The sequence below is a fragment of the Hibiscus syriacus genome, unplaced genomic scaffold (genome assembly GCF_006381635.1).
Source record: "Hibiscus syriacus cultivar Baekdansim isolate YM2019G1 unplaced genomic scaffold, ASM638163v2 tig00111220_pilon, whole genome shotgun sequence".
Taxonomy (NCBI): Eukaryota; Viridiplantae; Streptophyta; class Magnoliopsida; order Malvales; family Malvaceae; genus Hibiscus; species Hibiscus syriacus.
Genome location: NW_024063024.1, coordinates 279,028 through 294,203, shown reverse-complemented (window position 1 = coordinate 294,203; position 15,176 = coordinate 279,028). Strand labels below are relative to the sequence as shown.

At 32.4% G+C, this 15,176-nt stretch overlaps 1 pseudogene; it reads left to right on the top strand.

The window, feature by feature from the left end:
* The first annotated feature begins 958 nt into the window (after positions 1 to 958).
* On the top strand, positions 959 to 13,678 carry LOC120156407 (annotated as a pseudogene).
* The last annotated feature ends 1,498 nt before the right edge of the window (positions 13,679 to 15,176 follow it).

The window sequence follows — 15,176 nt, the reverse complement described above, 5'->3', positions numbered from 1 at the left end:
AACATGACATTTTATACCATTTCCCATTTCCCATTTCCCAAAACTCTTCCAAATGAATTTCTTTTCCCCCAAGGGCAAGAAAACCATTGATGAGCACCAAAAACAGTGACTACCATGTTCAAGCAAAAGTCTAGCTATTGGTTGCTTGCTGTGACCACCTGCCACATCCTCACGTGTGTGTAAAGTTAGTGTGACAAAGGCAATACATACATATATAAACAGGCTTTGAATTTGAACCCAAGAGGGTGAGATTCTCTTGGTTTCGCTTTATATGTTATCATACAGCCACTAATATGAAATCTGTGCACGGCAAAAGAAAAATGCATGCCACTATGAACATGCTGATAAGATTTGACATCTTTAGAGCAAGCCTGCCTTATTTTCGCTAGATTTATGCCTACATAGAGAATCTGTTTTCAAACACTGTTTTTTTTTTACTTTTATTTTTGTTTCTTCAATGAGAAATGTCACTTTCCTTATCATCCATTTGTATTATGAATAAGTTCGTATGAGGAATCTCAAATAATACTACTAATATGTCTTTATTTGGTAATAAGGAAAATAATTCTTAAATCATTTGTAAATTCTTCGACCTCTCAATAATTAAATTAAAAGATATTATACATTTAAATATAATAAAGTTATATATATTTTTAAAAATTATAATAATAACAGTATTATTAATTTGAGATCTGAGTAAATTAAATTTAAAGAGAAAATCCACGCCGTCAGCTGGGAAGTGTGGCAACGAGGGGTGTCCGTACAGGGTTCTGACTGCAACTAGAGGCCATAAGAAGAAAATATGTAAGCAAATAAATATGATATTATGGTTCCAAAACAAGACAGTAAACGACTTAACAGATGTATTCCAACCAATGAGAACTCGACAGCACATCCTTAAAAACCACTGGTTTTTAACTCCAAATCTTCTCTAACTTCCCCTAAAACCACTCTTACATTCATTTTTCCCCCTTTTCTTTTTATCTTCAGATTCCAATTCTATATATTTGTGCATGCTTTCTCAGATGCAAGGCTTCACCTTTAGCAAACAACAACAAGCACAAGCAGCAAGCTCATGGGGAGAGGTAGGGTTCAGTTAAAGAGGACTGAAAACAAAATCAACAGGCAAGTTACTTTCTCCAAGAGGAGAGCTGGGTTGTTGAAGAAAGCTCACGAGATCTCCATTTTGTGCGATGCCGTGGTCGCTTTGATCGTCTTCTCCCAAAACGGGAAGGTCTTTGAATACTCAAGTGATTCCAGGTGCCTTTTTTCTACAAAAATCTAAGCTTTTTTTCTTCTCTATTACCTGTTGAAATATCCATGTTCCCGTACAGGGTTTCCCAGTAATTTGAATGTATTGGTTTCAGCAATTTTCCAGGGTTCCATGCAAAAGTTTTAGCAGGTGAAATTAAGGGAATGTTAATAGTTTCAGGCTAAAAAGGAGACTTGAAAATGTGACTGTAACAAAATCAGTAGTAGAATTTAGAAGTGTTTTCAGGGATGTTGAAGTAGCAAAAGAATGGAAACCTTTGGGTGGTGGGCTGTGTCACATCTTGCTAAAAGAAAGCTATTGACCAATGGAACAAGAAGATTATATACATATATATATATATTCGTAACTATTTTGAAAATTTTTATATTTTAAAAATAATTATGACATTATTTTGGGAAAAAATTTAAATTAATTTGATTTATAATATACATCGACCTTTGGCCTAGGTAGGTCGAACACTTAAAACCATATTTTAAAAATAATTTAGAAAACAATCATTTAAAAAAACAAAAAACTGATATACATTTCCAATTTTTTTTAAGGATTCGGGAGTCGATTAGGTTTAGGGAAGGATAAACAATTACACAACGCCCAAAAATTGGTACTTAATCGCTTACATATTGTCGTAAATTGTGGTCATCATAAATTCACACCAATATTTAAAGTACAATACTTTTATTGGATATTGAATAAATTATTTCGAATTATTTATTAAGGAAACTTCTTTAATTTGAACAAGAAATCTCGAGATTTGCACATCATCCACCAGAAATTCTATCACATCTATTTCTTGTATGTAAAAGAATGTTTCCCCCTAAATCGTTTAAAAATATTGAATTGAACTAGGAATTAATATCAAAACTTACATAAAATAATTCGTTACTTTTTCCAAAAAGCATAAATTTTCAATATTTAAATTAAAATAAAATAAAAAAAACAATTTTAAAATATTACTATCATTTTAATAGATAAATACAAACATTCGATTTATTTCAAGTTCACCATTCTTTCGAATATTGTATTGAATCGTACTATCTCTATAAGGTGGCATTTTTCACACTCATTCTAAGAATAGTGTTCTTGAAAATGCTTGAATAACATATTAAAATATATTTATTAACTAACAAAGAAGTATAAAAATTTAAATTTCATAATAAATATATATATAAACATAATAAAGAACCGAAATATATCTTACCAACATACGTAATGTACAAAATATGTTTATAGTGTGAATGTAATCAAGTATATACCTTTAATATATATTTATTTATATATAAATGTGAAACTATAAATCGTAATATGGATTGTTAATAAAACAATATTACAACCTGGACTAAAGTGCATATATATACAAACAAGATAAACTAAAATATGAATAAAAGAACCTAATCATGCTTAGTAAATAAGGATTAAATAATAAGAACAACAAATTTAGAGGTATAATAATGAACATATCAAAAATCATAGCTAATGTACAAATATTATATAACAGGAGTACTAAAGCAACAATAAATCCAAAACATCGTAGGACTAAAGTGAAAAAAATATTAAAAGATCAGGTTTTCAAAAAAAAAATTAACCAAGAACACAACAACACAAAAAACAATGTCTAAAATGAGCTTAATAAAACATATATTACTTAAACCTAAACAAGTTAAAATGAAATGGTCTAGTCAGGAATATAAGCATAAATATATTTACTACGAAATAAGGATAAGAATAAAATATAAAACAAATAAAGAGTTCAAAATCAAAGAAATCAAAGTTTCATTAGTGACCAAAATGTAATTGTTACAAAATTAAGACATTCCTTGCGCGATTAGCCCATGCGCTAAATGCATGGCTTCCCTCCTCCAAACGACATCATGTTGACACTGGGATATAACCTATTTCAAGGGTTTCTTTAAAACCCTATTTTCATTTTATACCCATTATCAGTCATGTTCTCTCCTTTTTCTTCCCTCCTTTCTTCTTTCATCCATCGAAGAGAGAAACCCAAGACCCCGGCCACCGCAAATCGGTAGCCACGGGGCGGAGAACACTCAAAACCCTTTCCCAAAACCACCCCTTTTACAACCGACCTCCTAATAATAAACTCGAAAAGTAAACTCGAAAATAAAAATCAAATCCCTAAAGGTAAAGGATTTACCTTCGGTGACGGGGTAATGTTGCTCCGGTGAAGCAATCAGCGGCTGAGTCTCGCCTAAAGGTGGGTTTTTAGTTTGAATCGTGCAGGATTTACCTTTGGTTTGAATTTGTTTTCTTTGTTTGAATACCCCTCTATTTTTTTACTGGTTCAAAATCCCTCAGTCCGATTCAAAAAACCATCCCACCAAAATAATACTTGCCTCTTAATTTATGGGTATTTTTCGGGTATAAATTATGAGATCTATTGGGTATGGGGAATGATTTCCCCAAAAAATCAGGATTTAGGTAAATTTTTAATGGTTTTTTTAGATTTGGTGAATATTTGACTGATGTGGTTGTTTAGTTATTGTTTGGTCTGATTTTCTGACGACAGTGGCTGTAAGGTTCATCGGTGGCGGCTCATACGGCGAAGAAGTCAAAACGTTGGTGCATGCATCGTACGCGCGATCAGGTGGTCATTTTGGTCGACGGCAATGGCAACTTCACATATTAGGGTAAAACTCTAATTTTTAGACGATTCAAACCATTAGATCTACAATCAGATCCAACGGTCGTGAATTGGCAGTGCAAAAGAAACGGTCCAAAAACCCTAGCTATTGAGCTCTCAAGCGTGGGTTTGGTAACCTGAAAATAATGAAAAACAATATTAGTAGTAATAATAATAATAACAACTCAGACGAAAACATGTGTCAACAACTGCCCCTCTTTGATCATTCTTTGTGTTAACAAGAATATGACAAAGATGAAAAGACAACACGTTTTCACTCTATTTCATCTTCCATTTTGAAATTCGATGATGATACATATCTCAAGGGAGATATTTTCAACATTTTGTTTCAAGAGAAATAATCTCAAAGGATACAATTGTTATTTGTTGACAGCATTGTTCCTTCATAATGAGGACGGTTGACCCATTTAAATAGTTGGTTCTTCGATTGTAGAAGTCAAATTTGAAAAACCTATTGCTTTTATTCTTTTAAAGAACGCTAAATCTATTGACGATCTCACTCCTTTCGAATAACATTAAGTTGTATTTGAATAATTGTATCTGAACACAACACTACTTCTTTTTGTTGAGGAAATCTAATTGCCTTGATATAATTTAATGTTGAAAATGACACTTCTCATCCACATTGAAGAGATCTGGATGCTTTTGAGTAAATTGTTTATTGAAGATGATGTTGTTCCCTCTTATTGAGAAAGTCGGTCAGTCTGGAAATAATTTGGTGCTGAAGACGACACTGCTCATCCGTGTTGAAGAATTATAACTGATTTCATATGACGTTGTTCATTATCATTGAGAAAGTTGGGTAAATCTGGATAATTTAAAGATAACACGGTTTCTTCGCGTTAAGGAAATCTGATTGTTTGAGGATGACAATGCTCATTCGCATTGAGGACATCTATATGTATTTCAATAATTTGGAGATAACACGGTTCCTTCATGCTGAAGAAGTTTGATTGTCTAAGGATGACACTCCTCCTTTGTGTTGAGGAGATCTGGTTGGTGGATGACATTGTTCCTTCGTGTTGAGGACATCTAGTCGTACTTTGACGATTTGATTCAACATGGTTCTTCTTAGTAAGGAAAACTAGTCGTTCTTGAAGGATTGTGAATCAGAAGACAATGTTGTTTATTCTTGCTAAGGAAGTCTAATTGTCTAAAGATAATTTAACTTAGAAAACGACATTTCTCCTTCATATTAAGGAGGGCTAATCGTTGCTAGGTGTCAAATCTAATGATGACATTGCTCTTTTTCGTTAAGGATATCTAGTCATAGTTACCAATGATTGAATTGAAATGAACTATTCTTCAACATGGAATTGCGAAATAAAGTCTTTGCTAACTTTGAATTCCTGTCAAATATTCAATGTTTGAGTGAAAATAAATTAGTGGAAATAAATTTGTTTCAAGAGAAGCTATCTCAGGTTAGATAACATTTTGTTTTATGTGAAACAATTTCAAAATTTGTGTTTCAAGGGAAAACTATCTCAAGTGAGACGAAATTTATTTCAAGAGAAACAATCTTCAAGGTGACAAATAATTGCATGTTGAGGAGATCTAGTTGCCTTTAGAATATATGATCGTTCACTTCAAGATATCAAATTTGTGAACGATATTATTCCTTCATGTTGAGTACTTCTAGTCATCCCCAAACTTTTCTTTCTTAAAAGATCTATAAAAAATGATGCATTTATGAATAACTATTTTGGATGTTTTTATGCATGTCAAGAAGAAGTTTATTTCATGTATTTGATTTGATTTTTATTTTAATAAAAATGACTTTTTAAATTTTTCCTCATGAGAGAAGAAAATGATATTGAAAAAAGAAAATTAGACGATGTCCTCGTGAGAGGAGAAAAATGGTCTTTAATAAAATAAAATCGGTCTTAAAAAATACTAGATTGATGTCCTTAGACAAAAAATCTTGAGAAAGACAAAATTAGTTTCTCAAAAGAGATTATAAAGGCATCACCACGAGAGGGGAAACAAAGTTTTTTATTGTATGTGATTATGAATGTATGATGCAAAGGTTCAAATTCATATGGCGTGTATGTTTATGATGATGCATATTTTCTTGATCAATAGATGCACAAGCAGTTTTCATTCTCTTCCTGATTCGATTGTCTTCATTTTCTAACTGAGTGTACTCTTACAATTCTTAACTCGTGTCAATTACTTAATGCCCCAACAAATTTTTACCCCTGATACAATTGGGTTTCTTTGCCCGAACTTATGTAGAAATCCAATAGAGCTTTCATTCCACCATAAAAACTAGCAGAACATTCGCGTTCTTTGACAAGTTCTACGATACATTCATGCCAAGGATGGTAGTTGGAGCCATAGAGGCAATCGAAATCGAAATTGAAGGTGTTTGCTCAATATCTAGCATCGAATTCACTCTCTAAGCTTTGCATTGATTTTTTAAAAGTTTTATCGCCTATTTAGAGGAAAGAGAACTTCCTCGTTATCCACTTTTGATCTTGGTACAGATAGAACATGACCTCCAATTGGGATTTAGAAACCCCTTATGAACTCAATATTGGCTCAACTTCGTAACTACTTGTACAAGAAACATTCATCATTTATGGCTCAACAATTATGACTTTATTTTGGGAAAATTTTTTAAATTAATTTGATTTGTAGTCGCCATCGACCTTTGGGTTAGGTAGGTTAAACACCTAAAAACTTCTTTTAAAATCAATTTAGAAAAAATCATTTAAAAGACAAAAGACTGGTATACGTTTACTAAAAGATTATTTTTAAGGATTCGGGAGTCGATTACGCGTGGGGAAGAATAAGCACCCCACAGTGCCCAAAATTTGGTACTTAGTCGCTTACATATTGTCGTAAATGGTGGTCATCATGAATTCGTGTAACACCCCCAACCCGGATCCGAGTCCGAGGTGTCACATTGACTTTTCAAAGCGTTTTCCTTTACAAATTGGTTAAAATTTAATTTCATAATTCAAGAAAATGAATATTTTACATTAATTAAAATCTGTATACTACATGCCAAATACATTCTATGTAACAAAATACATGTATTCAAATACATTTCTGATCTGATCTTTGAGAAGGAGAATCTGACCTATCTTGATCTTTTTCGCTCCATAATCTCATTGAAACCTATGTGTGAAACATTCACACGCTAAGTCTATGACTTAGTAAGACATATAAAACATGTAATGTAAACTCTACCTCCTATCAATGTATAAACAATTAATACTATTATATCATATAAAAGCATATATTCTTTCATATAACAAATACACACATATACATATCTCATTATCTTTATTCTTAGTATTATCAGTGATTCCTTTTATCATATGATCTTATACTTATCATTTGTACACATTATATATCACACATATCACTTCACGATGAAACAAACAATTATCCTATCAAGTTTATTTATATTATCTCTTTATTAGCCCATGTACACATGTGAGAACTAAAGATATATGAGTACATAGAGGTTGTGCACATATGCTGTCACCACAGCTCGTATAATTCCCACTAGGGGCACGTAGAATTTGTCCCGAAGGATCACGTAGAAATGTCCCGAAGGACCACATATAACACATATGTCCTAAAGGACCACTCCTTAAGAACCATATACATATTCCAATGGACCAAATAAGTGTATCAAAGTACCGCATATATATTCCAAATGATACGTAGAACCCTCGACTCTTGGCATGCCAACTATACCTCTATATCTCATGATACATAACATGGGCATTTTCTTTTATGTCATTTCACATATTCGCATAGACACGTAGTTCACTTACACATAACATATTTCCATATAATTCCCATATCACATATCTCATTTCATATTCTCATATGATCACATAGCTCATGTCGCTTAATCTCTTATGTTCATATATCACATGTTCATATCATTCCTTATGTCAATATCATATAACTTATATAATCACTTAGATCACTTATATCGGTTCATATGTCTTATCACACTAGCATATATTCATACAAATTATGTAACACATGCAATAACACATACACTCACATCAAACATATGCTTACATTCATGAGTTCATGCACTCTGATATAGGAAATAGACTCGTCGCAAGTCTTATTTCCCTTAAACATCGTATACTAACTAATATGCACTCACCTGGCCTCACTAGTCAATACCGATCTCTTATCTCTTCCTCGAGGACTATTACTTGGTCAATTTGTCCAGACTTTGCTCATGATCGTTATCAACACGAATACACAATCCAATAAATATCAGGATTCGAATTACTTGCAAAGATTCTTACTATTTCAATCTAATCAAAGCACTAATTTCTCCTTTCCAACTCAAGTAGTATCTCTACTACTATCACAATATCGATATTTCTATGTTATGGTACCGATATCTCCCTCAGGTCTCGATACCAATATTAGATTCGATGTTGCCTGGTATCGTTACCCTTAACATGGTATTGATACTACTATACTATGGTATTGATACCTCCTCATTGATATCGATACTCTATGAACAATTATATGAGTTTTCGCCTTAGGGTATCGATACTTATTCAATCAGTATCTATACCCCTACCCCAATTACTATTTCTTTTCTCTTTGAAGTATCGGTACTGAATGAACAGTACTGATACCCCTAGCCCAAAATTTATTTGTTTCACCCGAAAATTTTTCATAACTTATTAAATTTCCACTCTATTAACTTCTTTTTCTTCATCAAACTCAAATATACCTATTCAAACCATCTTATCTTACTTTAACTCATCAAATCATCCAATATCTCATTATAACCCTTGAATTTAAAAATCTTACCAATTATTTAACATGTTCGTAATTCACTTCTATTGTTTCTAACTTCTTAATTATACCTTTGACAATTCAAATATGACTTCTAAATCTGTTAACAACATATTTTTCAACAATTCACTTAAAAACTCTTTATATTCAATCTTCCATAACTTATCATTCTTTAAGTTTCTTCATCCCTTTAAGTTTACATAGTCTTTCCTTATGCTCTATCAATCAAAACCAATCCTTAATTGAAAGAAAACCAGCTGAAAAAATCAAACTTACCTTAGCCATGGTAACTCACCGTTGGAGAAGAAGAATAAGAGCTCTCTAGAGAAATCTTTCCTTTTTCCTACCCATTTCCACGTAGTTTATATCCCATAAAAGAAAGATAAAAATATTTCTTGTGAAAAGACCAATTTACCTTTTACTTCATAACAATCCTTCACAAAATATTCCCAAATAAGTCCCTAAACTTTTAATCCTTTCTGAGTCTGGTCACTAAATTTTAAAAAATTCATTTTGGTCACTAACCCGACTTTTGAGATGTTACAATTCGCATCAATATTTAAAGTACGATCCTTTTATTGGATGTTGAATAAATTATTTCAAATTATTTATTAAGAAAACTTCTTTAATTTGAACAAGAAATCTCGAGATTCGCGCATCCTCCAACGATAATGCTATCACATCTATTTATTGTTTGTAAAAGAATTTTTCCACCCTAAATCGTTTAAAAATATTGAATTCAACAACGAATTAATATCAAAACTTGCATAAAATAATTCGTTACTTTTTCTAAAAAGCATAAATTTTTCAATACTTAAATTAAAATAAAAAACAATTTTAGAATATTACTATCATTTTAATATATAAATATAAATGTTAGATTTATTTCAAGTGTACCCTTCGTTCGAATATTGTATTAAATCGCACTACCTCTATAAGGTAATGCTTTTCACACTCATTCTAAGAAGAGTGTTCTTGAAAATGCTTGAATAACATATTAAAATATATTTATTAACTAACAAAGAAGTATAAAATTTTAAATTTCATAATAAATATATATCGAAACATAATAAAAAATCGAAATATATCATACCAACATACGTAATGTACAAAATATGTTTATAGTGTGAATTCAGTCAAGTATATGCCTTTAATATATAATTATTTATATATATGTATATGTGAAACTATAAATCGTAATATGGATTGTTAATAAAATAATATTACAATTTGGACTAAAGTGCATATATATATAAACATGATAAACTAAAATATGAATAATAGAATCCAATCATGCTTAGTAAATAAGGATTAAATAATAAGAACATCAACTTTAGAGGTATAATAATGAACATATCAAAAATCATAGCTAATGTGCAAATATTATATAACATGAGTACTAAAGCAATAATAAATCCAAAACATCGCAGGACTAAAGTGAAAAAAATTAAAAGATCATGTTTTCAATAGAAATTTAACCATGAACACAACACAAAAAAACTGTGACTAAAACGAGCTTAATAAAACATATATTACTTAAACCTAAACAAGCTAAAATTAAATGGTCTAGTCAAGAATATAAGCATAAATATATTTACTATAAAATAAGGATAAGAATAAAATATAAAACAAATAAATAGCTCAAAATCAAAGAAATCAAAGTTTCATTAGTGACCAAAACATAATTGTTACAAAATTGGGACCTTCCTTGCGTGATTAGCCCATGCGATAAACGCATGGCTTCCCTCTCCAAATGGCGTTGTGTTGACGCTGAGATATAAACCATTTCAAGGGTTTCTTTAAAACCCTATTTTCATTTTATACCCATTTCCATCCAAGCTCTCTCCCTATTTTCCCCATTTTTTCTTTTCGCCATCGAAGAGAGAAATCCAAGACTCCAACCATCGCAAATAGGTTAGCACAAGGTAGAGAACATTTGAAACCCTTTCCCAAAGCCACCCTTTTTACAGCTGATCTCCTACTAATAAACTCGAATAGTACCCACCCGAAAATGGAAACCAAACCCCTAAAGGTAAAGGATTTACCTCCAGTGATGAGGTAATGTTGCTCCGGTAAAGCAATCAACAGTCGGGTCTCGCCTAAAGGTGAGTTTCTAGTTTGATTCATGGTTCTTTTTTTTGGTTCGAAATCTTTTCTTTGTTCGAATGCCCCCTTTGTTTTTTTACTGGTTTGAAAATCCCTCCATCTTATTCGAAAAATCATCCCACCAAAATAATATATGTCTCTTGATTTATGGGTTTTTTCGGGTAGAAATCATGAGATCTATTGGGTAGGGGAATGATTTTCCCATAAAAATCGGGATTTAAGTAATTTTTAATGGATTTTATTTAGATTTGGTGAATATTTGACTGATATAGTTGTTTGGTTACTGTTTGTCCGGATTTGTTGACGACGGCGATTGTGGGGTTCATCGGTGGCGGCTCACGCGACGGGAAAGCCAAAACATTGGTGTGTGCATCGTACGCTCGATCTGGTGGTCACTTTGGTCGGTGGCGGCGGGTGCTTCACATATTAGGTTAAAAACCCTAATTTTTAGACAATCCAGACAGTTGGATCTACAATCAGATTCAACGGTTGTGAACTGGCAGTGCAAAAGAAAGGGTCCAGAAACCCTAGTTATTGTGCTCTCACGCGTGGGCTTGATCTCTATTGGGCCTGCTAACCTGATGGGCCACACACACGGGCTTGTTCTTTTTGGGCTTCAATGGTCAATTTCCTTTGTAATTAATGGTATTTGGGCCAATTTTGTAACATGAAAATAATAAAAAATAAAATTAATAATAATAATAATAAGAACTCGGACGAAAACGAGTATCAATATATATATATATATAAAAGCATCCGTTGTATGTACTAAATTATTAGGAAAAAATGAAAATAATGAAACTATGTAATTTTTGGTAGTTAGAAAATTAGGGATTTTTGCAATATTTTAGGAGGGAAGGGAAGTAGGGTTAGGGCACAAAGAGGGGTATCCGTTACACTTTAAATTCCAAGATTCCTTCATGGACAAGTGTTGCTTCATGAAGTCCTATCTCATGTTTGGATAAAGTTTTTGGTTTTGAGACTAGTTCAGTTAGTTGACTTCATTGATGGAGCTACGTGTTGACGAAGTTAAAATGATTCAATTTGCCCTGTGCATTTTATGTTTATATATATATATATATATATATATATATATATATGTGATGCAGGGGATCCGAGACAGATGATGATGAGCTGTCAGATTGTACCTTGATAGCGTTGAAATACCATGAGTTGGCAGATCAGCGCAAAGGCATGAATTGATTGTGATATGTTTTTCATTGGGGCCGTTTTGAGTGTGTTTCAGTCTTTTGGCCATAACTTTGGCTACGGGTGTCAGAATCGCGCATAAGATCCCAATCCGAAAAGTTCTTTTCGACGTGCACGCTGTCCACATCGAGTTACGCTTCATGTGGCCTTTTTTCGACCTCAAATTCTGTCGTTTTTCCCTCCAAATCACTAGATTTAGATATTTTTTTTACTATTTATGGTAATATTTCGATTGTCAATTAGGAAGTCATTTTAAATCCGATTTTGACCGGATTTTTTGCAAATTGCTTATTTTATTTTGAATTTCAATTTAGAGTGATTTTCGGGATTTTGCTATTTTTGGTAAAATTTCGATAAACAATATTTTTGGCTATAACAGTCTGGCTTGTGGACTGATTTTGGATGATTTTGATTTGATAATATTTTATTAAACCCTAGAGACTTTTTTTCTCTGGTTTTTGGGCAAATTTTCTCTTGTGAATTATTTGTTGGAACTAGCCTGCAGGATAATCGTTATTCTGTCTGGCTTCAGTATGTATATGTATATGTGTATTTATGTATGTATATATACTAGTTTTATTTGGGAAAGAAAATATTGTCCTTTGAGACTAATATATTTTTATCACTGTCTGCAACAGCCTGGATAAGATCATCGAACTCTATGAAAGGTATTCGTATGCTGAGAGACAGCTTGTTGCTACTGAGTCTGATCCTCAGGTACAATGATGTCTTTCATGCCGTTAATTTTTCCCACTTTTCATAAATTTGGTCTGAAATTTGTGTTGGAATTTGAAACTTGTTTGTGACAGGGCAACTGGTCCATGGATTATAATAGGCTTAAGGCTAAAGTTGAGCTCTTGCAGATAAATCATAGGTACTATATATATATATATATATATATCAGATACTAATGTTTTTGAAACTAATATTAATATCTGAATACGTGTCAAATACGACTATAATATAAAAAATTCGGAGCAACATAGTTTAAAACCAAAATTTTCATCAGTTACATAGCCTTTGTTTGCTCTCCAGGCATTACATGGGAGAAGAGTTGGACTCATTGAGTCTCAAGGAGCCGCAGAATTTGGAGCAGCAGCTTGATACTGCTCTTAAGCTTATCCGTTCAAAAAAAGTATGTTTTTTTTCCCATTATAGTCTCACAGTCGGAACTGTTTCTTATTGTTTTAGTGATGAAATTTGTGACCTTTTTTTCATTTTTGCAGAACCAACTCATGTACGAGTCAATCTCCGAACTTCAAAGAAAAGTGAAGGACACATAGAACATATATGATACATTATATGAAAATGAATAATAAATGAGGTCCATATTGATGAATGATAAGGATGTGGTGTGCCTACATGACAGGAGAAGGCAATACAGGTGCAAAACACCATGCTAGCAAAGCAGGTGACTTAGAGGCGCCAATTGCCATGTTTTAGTCATCGCATCAATTCTAAGAGTTTAGATATGGACATGTGCAATCCTTTTCCATGTATAGATCAAGAAGAGGGAGAAGATGGTTGCGCGGCGGTAGCAGCAGCAGCAGCAGTCGCAGTGGGGGCAGCAGGGCCATGGCCTCAACTCATCATCCTTTCTGCTGCTGCCACAGTCTTCACCTTGTTTGAATATCGGATAAAACCCTAAACGTAGGCCAGAGAAGTTGATCCAAAAACATTTCTAGTGTCGATAATGAAATGGCAATAACTCGGATAAAGATTTGATTGATGCAGTGGCACATACCAGGACGAACCAACAGAAATGAGGAGGAATGAACTTGACCTGATTCTGGGACCTATTTATTCATGACATATTTAAGTATCAATTAAATTAAGGAAAAGGCCATGTATTCAAACCTTGGTTTCTAATATTCAAAATTTTGATTCTTCGTAATTATTTATATATTTCAAACTTCATCAAATAACATCATGTGCAAAATCCGAAGAATAACATGTTAAATGAATGTTGTGCAAATGGAACAACTGCAGGAGCTTGTAAGAAACAGATTAGCTTGTCACAGATTGGACAGTTTGCTGATCTCTCCATCCACTCATATATGCAACCGAGGTGGTAACCGTGGGAACATCGAAGAACTATTTGCGGATTTTCAGGATTGTACGCTGCGACGGAGAACCGATCGGCGAAGTCAGTCTATTAAACAATGTACATTAAAGCCCCATTTAATAATTACTTGATCATATATATATATATACACCTTCAAGACATGTGGAACAAACATCCTCGTCTTCTGATGATGCATTGGCACAAGCAACTTCGGTTTCAAGTTTCTTGTATGAGAACTTCGATCCGGACTCAATTGCTAGTTTCCATTTAAACCGGTAAACTGCGGATGAAGAATTAATAAGACTGGATGAAGCTAGAAACAAATAATTTGAAATTATACCTTGTCCCACAAGGCACGGATACAGTTCCGAGTCCGACGAGGGGAAACAAATTCGGGTTCCCGGATACAGAAACAAGAACAACAAGCTCCCATGATTCAATCTTTAGTTTACTTCTCAACCTGAAACAATTTAGATAGAATCATCTTCATCGATGAAAATCAAAGGGACCTTGACAGTGAAAAGAGAAAAATAAAAGGGATTTCATTACCTTGATGAAGACAGTGATGGAATTACTGATGTTTTTGAAAGTAAAGACTTTAATAAGCACCCAAGAATTTAGTGCCTTCATTCAAATTAAAAAACAAGTTTGAATTTAATGGTAGTATTTGGTGGAAAATAAAATATTCTAAAGTTGAGAGATTTTCGGTTTAACATTTATAGTTTAAACCTAAGCTGCCTAGGATTTTATATTTTAAAAGCTAAATTGTTATATTTATAATAAAAGTATTAATTTACTTTTTAATTTTTTTTAAATAAAATTAAGTTTTCATTAAACATAAAAGTAATATAAAATAAAAATAATATATATTCTAATATAAAAGCTCAAAAGACGTGAAGAACATAAAGTTAAAACCTTCATTCAAAACTAGACCCAATATTAATATTGTAGACACTCATTTTCGTCTGAAGTTATTTTGTTTTATATATATTTTTATTATATATATATATATATATATATATATATATAACTTGTAAAAATGTTTTTGATAAAATATAATATATAATTTTCAG